We start from the raw sequence: 16,795 nt of genomic DNA, 5'->3' as shown, positions 1-16,795 counted from the left end.
TATTCCACTTCGAGTTCTCTAGTTCTGGTCTGGCTATTACTCTAAAGAATTATAATGACATGAATTACAGCCATCATTTATTTAGACTACTTAAATGATCGATATGTGACAAACCCAGATTCCACAGCATGATAGAATCATCATTTAAATGTCTTGATCTATATGGAATTAGTATTGGGCAATCTCTTGGAATAGATGCATGGTAATTTTACATTTTAAAATTTTGAACAAAAGAAAAAGAGATTATCCTTATCCCTAATTAATTAAATTATTCAGTTAGAAGAGATCTAAAAGTATGTTTTCACCTAGTTCCTTTCTTTTGTTTCTCCATCCAAGACTCGTCAGTTATTCCTCAGTTTACAAAGCTTGAAAACTCATGTTCTTCCTTGCTATAATGGCTTTTATAAACTTATTAGTCCACAAAATAAAATCTCTCATCCTTTCACTTAAGCCGATGTCCACTTAATTCTTTCTCTGTGAATTTAAAGATGTTGTCAGCAACTCTCTCAGAGAAATGTTTAATATCCTTGAACTTGATAAAAGCAAGTAAAGATCACTCATCTGCACCTTCTAGCTTTAATCACCTCACTTCCTTTAGCCTTTCCTCATAGGATTTCAATCCATCTTCTATCCCTTTATTTTTGTCACTCTTTCTATCCACCCCATTTCACCACCAAATATCTCACTGCTGTGACCTAGGAAAAAATTTTAATAAGTTGAGTGTTGTTAAACAGGAGTGTTTAATAGGAGTTGTTAAACAGGAGTGTTGTAATAACAGGAGTGTTGTTAAACAGTATATCTTTAGTTTCTTACTTTTTTTCTTTATTTTTCCATCACCTTTTTTTAACTGACACTACGTTATTTTAGTTTAGGGTGAGTTTGATCCCTGGCCATTCTTTTCCTGAGCAAGTAGTCAATCTTCCTTTCTCCACTTTGATTCTATGAAATTGGGGTTTTATTTTTTAAAACTTCACTTATCACTTGTACCTAATGTACTTTCTCATCTTTATATCTTAGTTCTCTAAAGGTGGAAGTAAAGCGGACAGCAAGCTTTTTATGAGGACAGCACAGATATTTGTCTTTACTGTCAGTGCTAACATATTTCCCTAAAACTCCCTAGGTACAGTATACAAGGGAACTTCCTTCTAGTTCTGACCAGACTGCAATGTATCTTCAGTTGCACCTTTGAATCTCCAAGTCATTTCCAAGTCCCAGCTAAAAATTAAGGTTAATTCTTGTTCTTCCTACCCACAACCACTCATGTTTGTTCTCCTGTGTACTCATCATCTCGCTGCACCACCACCTGTTTCTTCCTGCCTCCAGGGCAAAGCTCAATTTATATATACAAAAAGCAAAAAATTCCCTGAGTTTTCCTTGTTGCAGAAATTCATCTATTTTAATATTTTCCCCCTTTGTCAATTTACCTTATCCTCTCCTTATAGCTATTCACAGACTATTATCTCAAGTACTTAGAGGTATATAAAATGTTTCCATAAATAGAAAAAGTATCTAATTAACTGCCCCAGAGGATAAAGACCAAATAATGCTACAGTGACCTGGGGCTGATAAACTAAAGTCAATTAGTCAAGGAAAAGGTCTCCTAAAAATATGTTCATTATGATCAGACCAACACAGGGGAAATGTTGATAATGAGTACAGGAGGGAGGAATGACACTGGAATCTAGAGAATGTCAGTATCTGTCATTTTCTTTGTCAAGTTAAACTGTACCATAATGAATGAAAGTGTGCCTGGGTAATTTGATAATATTCACTTTCCAAGAGATTCATACAAATTTTATGGAATAGCCTTATAAATATCATTTTCACTATACATAAATAAACTAAGTGAAAGAATAAACTATAAAAAAAATTTAAAAAATAGCATATATTCTGACTTTTATAAATAATAAATCTACCACATTGTAAAAAGTGCTTTGAAGACACAGACTTTGTATAACTTATATTTATTTCTTCCAAAATGACTTGTACAGTTTCCTGCAATCAAGGGAGCCTAACATTTATTTGTTGATCTCAACAAAAGAGTTCAGTCGTTGAAATAATTCCATTGTCCTTCACCGTGCCTGTCATTCAGAGGTTGGAATAATATGAATGAATAATTTAACTACAAAATATTAAGTGGACTTATTTCTCTTTCTTTTTCAGCCTCAGGTGCAGAAGATTGAGGTGCTCATATTCCTTGGTTCATGATACATTATCAGCATTGGCTTACAGAGGGCCCCTCTCTTGTTTACTGGTTTATTCCCTTTAATCTCCAATGTCTATTTCCAGTCCCTTTCCCTCAAAGACAATCAATCTAATGTTTTAAAATGTATCCTGCTGTTGTTTATGTATCATAAAAATATTATTAACATATCATTCCAATTCTCATTTTTTTTACTTACCTCATGTTCCTCTGTGTGCATCTAGTCTATGATTTCCAAATGCTACATAGTAACCCATAGTGGGTATGCACTACTTTTTGCCTATCTGATCACCTAAGGCCAGATTATCTCCAAATTTTTCATGACCATTGCATATGATCATATAAGTATTGGATGATCCTCCAACTTCAACCCCCACAATCCAATTACATTAACATTCAGTTGGAACGCAGTTGTGTGATAAAACTGGTTGTTAAAGTTCTAAACTATGTGCCCATGGGTTAGAATATAACCATGGCCACAAGTCCCTTGAGGTTCCATTTGCCAGGCAATTTCTTTCCCCAGGATTCTTTATGAATCAGTTACTAAAAGTTAATGCCTGGAAAAGCAGGGGTCTCCAGGACCCTGCTCCAACTCTGTGGCAAGCATCTGTTCTAATGGGTTAGTGCCTACGCCATACACTTATTGCATGTTTAGAATACTTCCCTGAACTAAAAGCAACACTAAATGAACACCCTAATACGTGTCTCCCTGAAGATTAGCAGTGACTATGATCGTGCCCAAGGATGTGTAAGCATTGACTTTTGAACTAGTAATCATTATTTTATTAATCACTTTTTTATGGCATAGAAAAATAATACAAATAAATCAAATTGCTGATCTAAATGAGGAGTAAATTCCAGTACCAGAAATAATATCTGGGTGGGGTGGGTGGGGCACGGAGACAATTTTCCTTTCTGCTTTTCTGTCCTGAACCTCAGGCAGAAGTTACAGAGAGGAGTCATTAATTCACCTGTGTTGCTACAGTAACAGCAATGTTTCAGATATTCATGACAAAATATTCAAATGCCCACTCAAGTAGAATTAGACTAGAGAGCCTGGATAAAATATTGGGGCACTGGGAGCTGGCTAAGGGGATTACATTACTAAAGACACTCCAGTGAGAACTGCTGAGGAAAACTAAGTATTGATAGACAGAGATTCGAGATAAAAACATCAATTCTAAAGGTATATGATCTGGAAACTCAAAATGAGAGTGATCATAAGTTCCATATGGATAGATGCGAAAAGTAACTGAATCAAAGAAGGAACAACGGAAGAGAACCATAAGCAATCATGTACACAGCTTGCCTTTATAGTCCAACCAAGCTGGGATGGAGTTGAAATTAATTCTTGTTTAGACCTCCAAGAAATATATACTACATATGCAAAAATCATAATAAACCATCATCTAGTTCTTAGATAGCTTGGGGTAAGGGATTGACTACTCAAGTAGGAAGAAAGAATGGAAATTGAAGAAGTAGCATCCAATAAGTAACTTCTCATTAATTAGGATCAGATAATAAACCAACAGAGCAAGTATAACATCTCCAGTGATGACATGTGAATATTACATGTGAATATTACATACCCCATGATAAGATGTAATAAAAAAAAAAATTCTTCACCTCTGTAGTATTCTTTTCAAAGACCCAGAACCCCAGTCTAACTGTGAGGAAAACTCTAGACAAACCCAAATTGAGGGACATTCTACAAAATACCCAGCCAATAATCCTCAAAACCATCACAGCCATGACAAACAAGGTAAGACTGAGAAACTCACAAATCAGAGGAGACTAAGCAGACATGATAACTAAATGTCATGTGGTATCCTGGATCCACTCTAAAACAGAAAAAGGATATTCATGGAAAAGCTGGTGAAATCTGGGTAAAGTCTAGTGTTTAGTTAATAGTTTCGCACCAGTGTTGATTTCTCAGTTTTGGAAACATAAGATAAAAATACTAGAGGAAACTCAAACTAAAACTGGAGAAGAGGTATATAGGAACTCTCTGGACTATCTTTGCAACTTCACTGTTAACATAAAATTATTCCAAAACTAAAGCTTCATTAAAAAAAATACCATAGGGGGGCTGTCCCGTGGCCGAGTGGTTAAGTTCGCAGGCTCCGCTGCAGCTGGCCCAGTGTTTCGTCGGTTCGAATCCTGGGCACAGACATGGCACTGCTCATTGAACCACACTGAGGCAGCGTCCCACATGCCACAACTAGAAGGACCCACAACTATGAATATACAACTATGTACCGGGGGGCTTTGGGGAGAAAAAGGAAAAGAATAAAATCTTTAAAAGGAAAAATACCATAGGATCATAAAAAGACATGTAAACTAGGGCTGAATAGATTTATTAAGTGAAAATCAATCATGAACATTTGTTGAAACTCTGCTAGTTGACAAATGGGCATTCAAGTCACAAGGTGCATAATATAAAGATGCATGTCAGTGAAAAATTAATAGTCCAAAGGAAACATGGGACTCAGCAACTGAGGAAATAAGATCTAAAATGACAGACAACAGCAAAGGACTAGGAGTCTGTCAACCTAGATTCTAGATTTGGATCTTCCATATATTTCTTTTATGATCTTCAGCTAAGTAGTTAATTTTGCAGTACCTGACACTTTCTAAAATAGGGAAAATCTATGAGATGATTTAAAATTTATTTTAACATTCAAAACTGTATGATCCTAATTGAATTTTAGTAATTTTCTAAGTAACTCTATGTGCTGTATAAGCTATATACAAGCTATAGAATTAACTACATGTGCTATATAAACTATATAAGTACATGTGCTATATTATCTTTCAGCTCTAAAGTACCTGTCTATACTCTGTATGATACAGGACCTGGGGCCCTGTAAACCACATTTCTTTTTTGCCAGCTCTGCCATTAGAGGCGACCAGAGAGAGCCGCAAGCCTGGAAGAGGAAAAAGGGACTGACTGGCTCCTTCCTGTTTGCTGCTTGTGGGCTTCCTCTCTGCTCGCTGTGCCTTTGAGCATCACCCAACCACGCTCTTCACCTCAGCAATCTTGGTTTCTTTCCAAAGCAGGAGCTGAATCCAATTACAGTTTTTCCAGCACTGGAGGAACTCCTCTTCCTTTTACACTCTCCCCAGGAACACCTGTGTTACCCAGCAGCACCTCTTCCTCAGGGGTTGTGTCCCTGCCCCACAGGCCCTCCTCTAAGTCAGAGACACTAGCACCAGCCAAGCAGCATCCCTTCCCCAAACATTTGAGAGTCAACTCCATAGTTCCTTCCTCCAAGGTTTTAATCATTTTTTCTTTGTTTTTAAGATGTAATAATTCTAACTTCCTTGATTTCCTATCCAGAGGGCTGAAAGCTGCTTCCTACAAATGCTGTGTTGTGACATCTTATAGTTCATTCCTTTTCAAAAAGCTAGTTAACAATTTTATACTTAGTTAATAATTCTTTATATCAATCTTTCTCTGTTCAAAAAAACTGACATGGTTTCTGTCTCCTTACTAGACCCTGAAAAAGCCAGATTAGCAACAAAACAATGAGGGAAACTAGCAGTTTAATGAGATAAGATAGAAATGAGAGATTCTGAGATAATGAGAAAAGATAGAAAACAAATCAGGTGTATAGTAAGACAAAGCAGATGAAGTAAAACTTAACATTTAGCTTTAAAGAAAGATAGTTTACTTAACATGGTAAAAATACAATAGACAATAAGCCACAATTCTGACATTCAAAAGGGATTGATTAACTTTTATACTAACCCTATTTGGCACTTTATAGAGGTAAGACCACTGGTTAGATAAGAAAGCCAAGACCTTTAGTCTTTAAGTCTCTTACATAAGCAGAGTCCAGAGATTGTTATCCCAATTCAATCAGGAGAGAAACAAAAGGACAGGACACAACACACACTAGTAGGTAGTGACATTCTGGTTAAATTTAGCATAACTTATTTAGTTCATATCCATCTGAAATTCTAGTATGCATATATCTTCAATATATTTAAGAGATTTTATTGTAATTCACAACTTGAGTGCATAATCTCCTCATTGCGACCTTCATCTCTTTATTCCTAAAAGTGTAGATGACTGGATTTAGAAAAGGAGTGATAACTGCATCAAAGATGGCAAAGAATTTATCTAAGCGTGATGAGGGAAATGGCCACACATAAAGAAAGATTAATGGCCCAAAGAATAAAACAACCACAGTGACATGAGCTGACAGAGTGGAGAGGGCTTTGGATATACCATCAGAAGATTTTTTCTGAACAGTCACCAAAATAAAGATGTAAGAGATTATCAGAATTCAAAATGAAGCCACAGAAATCAAGCCACTATTGGCAGTAACCATGAATTCCAATGTGTAGGTCTCTATGCAAGCAAGTTTGATAAGTCGAGGAAGGTCACAAAAAAAGCTGTCTAATTCATTAGGGCCACAGAAAGGTAAGTCTATGATAAAAACCAATTGAGTCACTGAATGAGTAAGGCCAATAATCCAGGAAGTGACTAAAAATATAATGCACCTTCGTGGGCTCATGATGGTCAGGTAGTGAAGAGGCTTACATATGGCAATGTATCTGTCAAAGGCCATGGTGATAAGCAGCACCATCTCAGTGCCCCCAATTGCATGAATGAAGAAGATCTGAACTACACAACCCCCAAAAGAGATGGTTTTACACATCGTTAAAAGATCATAAATTATCTTTGGAGTTGTGGAGGAGCAAAATATCAGGTCCATGATGGAAAGGTTGGCCAGTAGGAAGTACATGGGGGTGTGTAAACGAGTGTCAGAGGCCACAGTTAGGACAATGAGGAAGTTTCCCATCAGGCTTGCCACATAGAACACAGAGGAAAAGAGGAAGAGGAGAAGCCGAATCTCCCATGAGTTGGAGAGTCCCACGAACACAAACTCAGACACCACAGAGTGATTGGCTTCATCCATTGCCTCTGTCAGCAGTGTGAGCTCTCATGCTACCTGAAAGAGGAGAGTATGGAGAAACTGATTTAAAAAACATGGCACTGATCTTAATATTGGGCAATTCAATAGTTGTCAGAAAACTAGGCAGATGCTGATGTATGCCTTTGGAGACCATTTCAGTCACAAAACTATATATATGTATATATGTTTCTCTGTGGTATATTTCATTGCCAAAATATACTATATATGGCACAGAATAAGGATCTTTTTACTTATTTGGATGGGTCATTCTGTTGTTGTTGGTGGCGTTGTTTTAGTGAGGAGGATTGGCCCTGAGCTAACATCTGCGCCAATCTTTCCCTACTTTGTATGTGGGATGCAGCCACAGTATGGCTTGACAAGTGATGTGTAGGTATGTGCCCGGGATCTGAATCTGCGAACCCCAGGCCAACGAAGGAAAGAGCACAAACTTAACCACTATGCCACCAGGCCAGCCCCAGTTCTGTTATATTTTTAAGTGTTGTTATTTCATTGTCATATCTCAGATATGACTATAAATTAAAAGATTTTTTATAAATAACCATGTGAAATAATTAAGCAAGACTGGATTTCATAATTTGGACATCTCTCAGTATTTTCATACCTTATCTATGATCAAATTGGTAAGTTGTTTCAAAATCCTTAGAAGCATTTTTTTTTAAGACCTGAGATGTAAATTTCTCTTCTCTGTAAATTAGGAAGTCAACATGAGTTATTTAGAGGAATGATGGAAAGATAGGAGTAGAGGATGCCAGAGCAAGGCACTCATCATCCCAGAGAGGGAGGATAGATGCTAGAGAAAGTGACCCAATTATGGGTTCTGTGGAGGAGATTCTGACTAGAGGAAAGAATGTGGGACCAGAATGACAATGATGAGTCATAAATCCCAAGAATAAGAGAAGGAGTAAGAGTGACAATATCAGAGGCTTTACACATGGCTCTGTTTACTTAATGTATAAAAATACTTAACCTCCATAATTAAATGTGTGCTGAAATAACATACTAGTTTTGTCTTATCAGATTGGCAGAGATGTAAACATCTGGCAAAATTCAAGGATTGAGGGGAAATGGGGAAACAGTAATGTCCTAACTGGTGGTGGGAGAGTAAACTGGCAAAACATTTACCAATCGGCAATGCTTTCCAAAATTTTATTTGGTCATACACTTTGACCCAGCTATTCTACTTCTAGAAAAAAATCTCTCGTTATATGCATGTGTGCACATGAATAAGGTGGAGAAAGAAAAGATGCAGAGATGTTTCTTGAAGCATTATTGCTTCTAAGAGCACAAGGGTGAAAATAACTGAAATGTATAGAAACAAGGGACTACTGAAATAATTTCTCTTAGAGCTCATCCATGGAATACTATGTAGCCATTTATAATGCTAAGGTAGACCTAAATGTACAAAAACAGGAAGGATTGGAGGAAGTAGGGGAGAGTAGCTTGTACTCATTTTATCCTATCTGGCTTTTTTAAAAAATTGTATAAGTAAATTATGTATAAAGTCATATAAATGAACAGTAAATGGATAGGAAATGCCTAGGTGGATACACACAAAAATCCTGTTAACAATAATTATTTCTAAGAGGTAGAGTGGAGAAAATCATGCAGGAGAAGGGGTCTTTTACCTTTCACTCTATGCTCCTACCTACTATCTTAAATTTTAGCAATGAACATATCTCAATTTCACTTTTACAGAAGGTCAATATATATGGATTTGAAAAATTATGCAATTTCTATCCTCAGAGATTCAAAGCTTCCAAAGATAGGATCATACTGTGTCTCCCAAATTAAAACAAAGATCAAAGCTACTCCTTAGATTTTCAGAATTAGCTGTGTTACTGCACTCCTCCCCGTACCCTGCACTATGAGCTAAACTAAGTCCTCTTCCCTGGACATGCACTCAGATTGTATCTACCCTCCCTCACACACGCACTCAAATACCCCAGCTCATGGCTTCCCTCCACAGTCTTCACTCGGCCTGCAATGCCTTTGCCTCCATTACAGCTCTCTGAATCTTCCCATTCTTCACAGCCTGCTCTGCAAACCTCCATCCATGAAGTCCTCTCTGATACTCTTAATTTGACATACATTAGGTAAAGATACACGTTTCTTCATTTCTGGTAACCAAATCAAATCGCTAACAATAATAATGTTATATTAGTGGACTCCCAAAGACCACTATTTAATTCTCTGTAACTGTAAATAAAGTCTTTTAAATATGATTTTAAAATGTCTCCTTTATATGTTTTCTTGACAATTATATAAATTATATTCACATTCATAAAAAGGTAACTCAACTTGGAATCAAATGGTTCCTTTTGCAGGGATTGTCATCAGCAATCTCCCCAATGATTCAATGTATCAAGCAAAAAATTTAATTCTAAATTGCTCACCTGGAAGCTTAAACTTACTCTATCAATGCTTTCAATTCCAACTCAATACCAAACATTTTTAATTTTTACATATGACCTTATTTTATGTTCGTTCCAAAAAATGGCTCATATTTTTTAAGTATCAGTTTAGCAAAGATTAAAAGTTACATAAGTCTCAGTGTTGGTAAAATTTGGAGAAGAGGATTATACACTCATTGTTGGTGGCACTGCTTGCTAGCCAGTCTTTCACATTCTGTCTATGCTGAAAACTTGAGGTCTCCAGGTGCCATACTTTATATCTCTCTACTAAACATCTTCCCTATTAAACAAGGGCAGGATAATGGTTTAAATCTGATCTTTTCAGTGAAGATATAGTGAAATTTTCCACTTAGCTCACTATTGAGAAAAAAAAAAACAGGTTAAATAGTGATCAACAAATATTCCAGTGTGTTTTGTAATGTCCTGAGTCCCACGATTTTGTTTCACACAGAGCACTGACCTCTGTCCACACTCCCACTGCTAAAATATAAGGTAAAATATACGAAATGAGAGATTCCTCAGAGATCATCTACTGCCGAGTTGCCTCTCTTCTCTATTCAGTTCTGCTCATCCAAATATAAAACAAATTATAAATAATATGGGATTACCACCAATTCAAGCAAGGCTGACAATTCTAGAGGGTTTTTTTTAAGTAAATCAATGCTTGTGGTCACTTAGATAAAGATTTGTAATCCTCTCCTTCTTAACTTTAGTTTCAAATTACTAACAGTGTTGATTACAAATTACAATACTGGAAAATAATAAATTTGCAGAGAAGCATCTCAATCTGATCATCCTATAGGTTTCTCCACTAGTTTGCTCTCCCTTGGATGGGTAGTAAGAGATCGGGATACTATTCAGAAACATAGAAAGATGTACAGGAATGGGCACTGGAACTGTGTGCTCCCAAAATGGTTGTTTTTATTGCCATCAATGCAGCAAGCCTTGTAGAAGGCTGTTGTTGCTAAGACCTGAATGAAAATTTGCCAGTGACTGTAAAATCTTTTTCTTTTAGACTTGAGGAAACCAAGGTACAGAGAGGAGAAATGACTTTGCTGAAGCTAAGGAACAAGTTGATGGCAAATTCAGAATTAAGCTATTTACCCTTGGTTCCAGGCAATCCAGATTATTTCCACTACACCACACTTCTTTTGCTGTGTGGTTTTGCATCCAGTCTGTGGCCCAGGGAATCATAATATATCAAAGCTAATTTCTTCAGCATTGTCCAAAATTCTTTACATTTAACTCCCACTGCATTCAGATCTTCTGCTCCTACTTTATTCTTTGTCTGGAGACTAATTCTCAAGACATCTGTGCAAATGTTGCTAGAATAACTTCTCCAATATGGAACATGAAGTCATGATTTGACTTCATTCATCCTGCTTGTCTCTAGTTTGGTTGTGAGTTTATCTGCTGCAATCTCCCTATTGAATGATAGAATTGAGTCATTCTTCTGGCTGATTAGACTCCCCCCACTCACTGCTGTGTGTTATTCCTCTTGAATTTCTGATCTTCATCAAAGACTGTTTCCATTCATTTAACCTACCTGGACCAATGTGGAAATCATCGTGGAATTAGGGGATCACAGAATGCAGAGCTCTTGCCATTGAAATCTTGTTATCACCTGGCATGAAAAGCCATAGGTAAAACCTCCACAGCAGGAAAAACAGCTAATTAACATCACTGAAAAGTTACATAAATGCTGCTGTAGAGACCTTAGATTGCCATCCTGAGTACATTTAGCCAAGGGAATCATTTCCTAAGATCACAGAAATCAGGCCACAGCAACCAAAGGGACAAGCTGTTAATGGGTCACTTGAGGGGAAAGAGAAAGGGAGATTAGAGATTTTTCTTGAAGATTACAAGTTCTTTCTTGTTACCTGCTTGTTTTTTTTTTTTATTTGTGTGGGAAGGAATGCCATAAGAGTTTCATTCTCCGTAAGAATGAAAATACAGACCTAACTTCTTTTATTGTGTTTGCTTTATTGAGCTTCGCAGATACTGCATATTTTACAAGACTCTCCACCAGTAAAAGGATTATGATTCACTGAAGGCTCAGATGATGGTTAGAAACTTTTAGCAATAAAGATATTTTAATTAAGGTACGAATATTGTTTTTCAGACGTAATGCTATTGCTCGCCTAAGGGACTACACTATAGTATAATCATAACTTTTATACGCGCTGGGAAATCAAAAAATTCATGTGACTTACTTGATCGCCAAATTCAATTCATTGTGGTGGTCTGCAGCCAAACCTACGATATCTCTGAAGTATGCCTGTATCTTCAAGCAAGTGAAAATAATGTTTATCATCTTCATAGAAAGAAAGAGAGGAAGAGAAAGAGGATGAAAAACAGGCTTCCAATGTATTGCTAGAATGTGATCCATGTCCCATTAGAAAGGATAACTAAGATATACAGATGATCCATCAACAGTTAGTTCTTAACTACCTCTGTTATGTGGAGAGATGAAGAGGGTGTTGTAACAGCAGCATAAGGGGATGAACTCAAAATGCTGGTGGAGATGGGATGAGGCAAATCACTAATAGTTCAATCTCTCATAGGTCAGCTTCCTAAAAGAAACATCGACAGAACAGAAAACATTCTCTGGTTATATTTTATATCTTTATATCAAAAGTATGCAAGGAGTCAGGGAAAGGGCTATTGATAAGCTATAATCATACAGAGTACTCTAGTTATCTATTGCTATATAACAAAGGAGCTTAAATTGGTAACATTTTACTTGCTTATAAGTTTGCAATTAGGACTGAGCTCAGCTGGGCGGTACTTCTGCTGCTCTTACCCTGGCTTTCCAAGAGGCATCAGTTATCTGGCAGCTTGACTGAGGTTGGAGGGTTTAAGATGGTCTCCTTCACATGTCTAGGGCCTTAGTGCTGGCTTCTCTCTCCAAGGGTCTTTTCTCATTCAGTAGACTTGCCCAAAATTCCACACAGGGTAATGGGGAACACTACAAGAAGACAAAGGCAGAAGCTGCGAAGTAAGTTATGCCTAAGTTCTGGAATTCATGCAACATCATCTTTGCCACATTCCATCGGTCAAAGCAAGGCACAAGACTAGGCCAGATTTAAGGCTGGGGAAATACATTCCACCTCTTGGTAAGAGGAGGTATAAAATGTTGTAGCCATGTTTTTCAATCAACTAGAGATTCCACAACTATTCATTCTGGTTGTGTTGTTTGGCTGTGTCAATTACAAATAAGTTTGATATAGGGATTTGATATATGTCCTATAGGGCTCTAAGGTGTTGTTGCTCCAACTTTCACTAACTAAAGGAGCATCAGCTCTCTTCCATTCCTTATTTTGTCTTAGATTCAACAGATTTGTAATAATTAATTTTAATTTTCTTAATTGGTTTACTTGCTTAGACTATATATAAGACTATGTTAAGCCACGTGACTTTCTAGAGCCTTCACTGCCCATGAGAGACCAGCCTCCTAATTGTCAAAAAATACTCAGAAACATTAAGGCAGAGACACAGCCACATTACTTGATTTAAAAGGAGTCTAACGGTCCTGTGGGAAAGAAACTTCCCACCATCAGCAAATGAGTTTGGACATATACAGAACTGTCTGATGAACTCTAGGTGTCCAAAGGATGGCAGTCTGGTGCATCTGAAAGTCATTATGGAAGTAGCAAAATCTGGAAGATTAGCTAGACTAAGCAGCAAGACCTGGTGTTAGATTGGGCAGTAATTCCAGGCACAGAGTAAGGGAATGCATGACCACCCTCTAACACAGCCTCTCTACCCCTTCCCACACCACCCCAGAGTCCTTTGTGTTCTTGTGCTCTCTGGAAACAATAGGGCTGTGATACAAGGAAAGATCTATGAAACTGGAGCCCAAAACCTCCCACAGAAGGGGCTGTGAGAGGAAACATAAAGGAAGCAAAGGGCTGACACTCCAGAGCAGGACACCAGAATTTCAGGCAGTGGCATGTGGACAACTCAGAGGTCAGCAGATGGGGAGAGGTAAGCAATGACTCAAGCAGATGGCCAAGGGCCACAGTGTGGCCTCTGTCCTCGAAGCGGAAGAACGGCTACAACACAGCCATCAGAACAAGTCTGCTCTCCTTACATGAGGACCTTCTCATCCAACTACTCTAGAGAGAATACTTGAGGAAGAGAACCCAGGAGAGGGTTAACATTCTGCTTCTCAAGAAGGTCAGAGAAATAAGACTTGGAAAGTCGGGTAAATGTGAGACATTAGTACTCAGCAGGTACTGCAGCCTGGGGTTTTGATTGTCTTATTTTTTCCTTTCTTAACTTGATTCTATGCCTGCATATTAAATATTGTGTGATAAAATGTTGAATGCCTAGATAAATATTTTACTTAGCTAAAATATTATTCTAATTCTTTACCAACAAAAAGATATTCAAAACCTAGGTTTACAAAATGTATGAATCAAGATGGGGGAGGTTTTCCTTACAAAACCCTTCATTTATGGCTGAAAACATTTGTGGTTGTCATTTATATAAATGCCTATGAAGAAACCATGCTAATCTCTATCCATTTTAGATTCTACATATTTCACCTAGTAGAGCCCTATAAAGCAGAGATGCACAATTACTGTTTATTTTTACATATGGTACCTATGATTATTTAATGTGGCCATAGGAAATCAATGGAGTTTCCGAAAAAAATCTATTTTCTGGTTAGTTCCTATTGTCAGTTGGTTCACTTAACAAGTGAACATTCTATTGTAATTAAGGCAGATTCACAGTAAGTTTGCCTCTTCCTCTAAAATACATCCTAAATTCAACAACATTTTGCATCTGTATTGATGACACCCTGGGCAAAGACACTGTTAATTTGCACCTGGGTAACTGCAACAGCCTCATTTTCCTACCCCTCTCCCTTAAAACTATCCCCAGACAGAAGCTGGAGTGATATTTCTAATTTGAAAGTGACAACTTGTCTTTCCTCTATTTGAAACCCTCCAGTGGTTTCCAATTTACAAAAGCATAAGATTAAAGGAGGGAGTGGAAGAAGGGAAGGCTGAAGACCACGAAAGGGCCGATGATAAAGGCCATGTAGCCGTGTTCATGAGTCTAAACTTTATCCTGAGGGCAATGGGGAGACATCAAAGGTTTAAGCAGGGAGTGAGGTGGTAAGATCTTCACTGTAGAAAGAATAGTTGGTGGCTGGGTGGAGGTTGTATGGAAGGGAATCATAGTAACTACAGAGAATTCCATTATGAGGTTTCAATAGTTTGATAATGGTCCCTGAACTAGGAAACTGGCACTGAATAATGAAATAATTGAAGAGACTCAAAAAGTCTTTAGAAGGCAGAATTCATAGGCCTTAGAAACTGAATGGATGAAAAGGATATTTTAACTAAATATTTATACTCTGGTGTCATAAGTACATAGGTACATTTGATGTCAAGGAAGAAGATAAAATAACCCACGGAGATTGTTTAAAATGAAAAGAAAAAAGGCCTGGGAGAGAGCCCTAAGGAATGCAAGGATTTAGGAGATAGTCAGAAGAACAAAAACTGACAAAGAATACAGAGAAGAAATAGTGACAAAGAATACTGAGAAAGAGCCAGAGACAGAAGGAGGAAAACCATGAGAATGACAGGGGAAAAGAGCATTTTTAAGAAGACAAAGTTATCAACAATCTTGAATTCCATTCAAAAAATAAAGAAAGAAAAACACTGGACTAGTATCAAGAAAATCATTAACTGAGAGCAGCAAGCAAGAATAGCAAAGTCACAGCCAGGGTATAACAATCTCTCAAGGTATTGGCTTGGGAATGAGGAAGACAGAGATTGTGGTTGGCAAGAAATGTCCCCCTCCAAAAGATATCCACATCTTAATCTCTGGAACCTGTGACTGTTGCCTTTATGGCCAAAAGGAAAAAAAAAAAAGAGAGAGAAGGTCTTTGTAGATATGATCAATTTAAGGATCTTGAGATGGGGAAATTAACCTGGATTATCCAAATGGGTCACAGATGTAGTCACAAGTGTCCTTATGAGAGACAATCAATAGGAGATTCAAGAGAGACAGAAGAGGATAAGCCAATGTGACCACAGAGGCAGAGAGTGGAATGATGCTGCCACAAGCTAAGGAACACATATGATCACCAGAGGCTGGAAGTAGCAAGGAAGGGATTCTCCCCTAGAGCTTCTGGAGGGAGCATGGCCCTGTTGACACCTTGATGTCAGCCCAGTGAAACTGATTTTGGAATCCAGGTCTCCTAAGCTGTGATAAAATAAATTTCTATATTTTTAAGCTGTCAAGTTTGTGCAAATTTGTTGTAGCAGGTTTAGGAAACTAATACAGAGGTTAATCCATAATTAGAAGTAAAGTGGATTCAAGGGGAGAAGTATTATTTGTTTTGCATTTTCAAGCATAGGAGAGATGTGGCCATACTTGAATACTGATATAAAGAAACCAATACAGAGAGTGGATTAAAGATGTGGAAGTGAGTGGCAGTATTTGACAGAGCAAGGGCCAGGGATGAGATCTAGAACTTGTTCACAGAAAGGGCCCTGTGCCTTCGTGGTCCTCACTCCACCTAGCCAGTCAAATTCTGTCTCCTATAAATTTGAAATTTAAGATTCATAATTACCGGTTAGACTCTGCTCTCCACTTAAACTAAAGTGATGTAGCTACAGGGATGGGACACAGAAAGAAGTACAAATGAGAGACCACATGACCTCAGACGGTTGGAAGAAAAAGTGGCTTTAGCTCCTTCTGCTGCTCCCATTCTTGTACCAGTTCCTGATGGTTGTGCTCTTGAATTCCCCAAAATACCTCAGCATGAAAATAACTCTTCTCTTCTTGTTTCTGTTACTTGCAACAAAAATTTGATTGAGAAATTGGCAAGATGTGGTTTTAACCCCAACTCAATCGTTTTCTAGGCATGTGACTTGTAGCCTGAAGCTTCTTCATTTACCAAGTAGGAATAACAAAACCTACCTCAGGGCCCAGCCCCATGGCCCAGTGGTTAAAACTTCGTATGCCCTGCTTTGGTGGCCCAGGTTCGCAGGTTCCGATCCTGGGCATGGACCTACTCCACTCACCAGCCATGCTGTGGTGGTGTCCCACATACAAAATAGAGAAAGATTGGCACAGATGTTAGCTTAGGGCAAGTCCTCCTCAGAAAAAATAATAATAATAACTCTACTTTATAGGATTCTATGAGCTTCAAATGAGAACATACATGAAACCCCTGGAGTGTGTATAGATGCTCAGTTATTGGTAGTCCCTTC

General features: G+C 37.8%; 1 pseudogene; it reads right to left on the bottom strand.

Annotated features, from left to right (window-relative positions):
* Nucleotides 1–6,192: 6,192 nt before the first annotated feature.
* Nucleotides 6,193–7,140, bottom strand: LOC103548510 (olfactory receptor 4F6-like; annotated as a pseudogene).
* Nucleotides 7,141–16,795: the final 9,655 nt, after the last annotated feature.

The sequence above is a fragment of the Equus przewalskii genome, chromosome 1 (assembly GCF_037783145.1).
Source record: "Equus przewalskii isolate Varuska chromosome 1, EquPr2, whole genome shotgun sequence".
Taxonomy (NCBI): domain Eukaryota; kingdom Metazoa; phylum Chordata; class Mammalia; order Perissodactyla; family Equidae; genus Equus; species Equus przewalskii.
The sequence above is the reverse complement of the archived record's forward strand: the minus strand, read 5'-3'. Positions and strand labels throughout refer to the sequence as shown.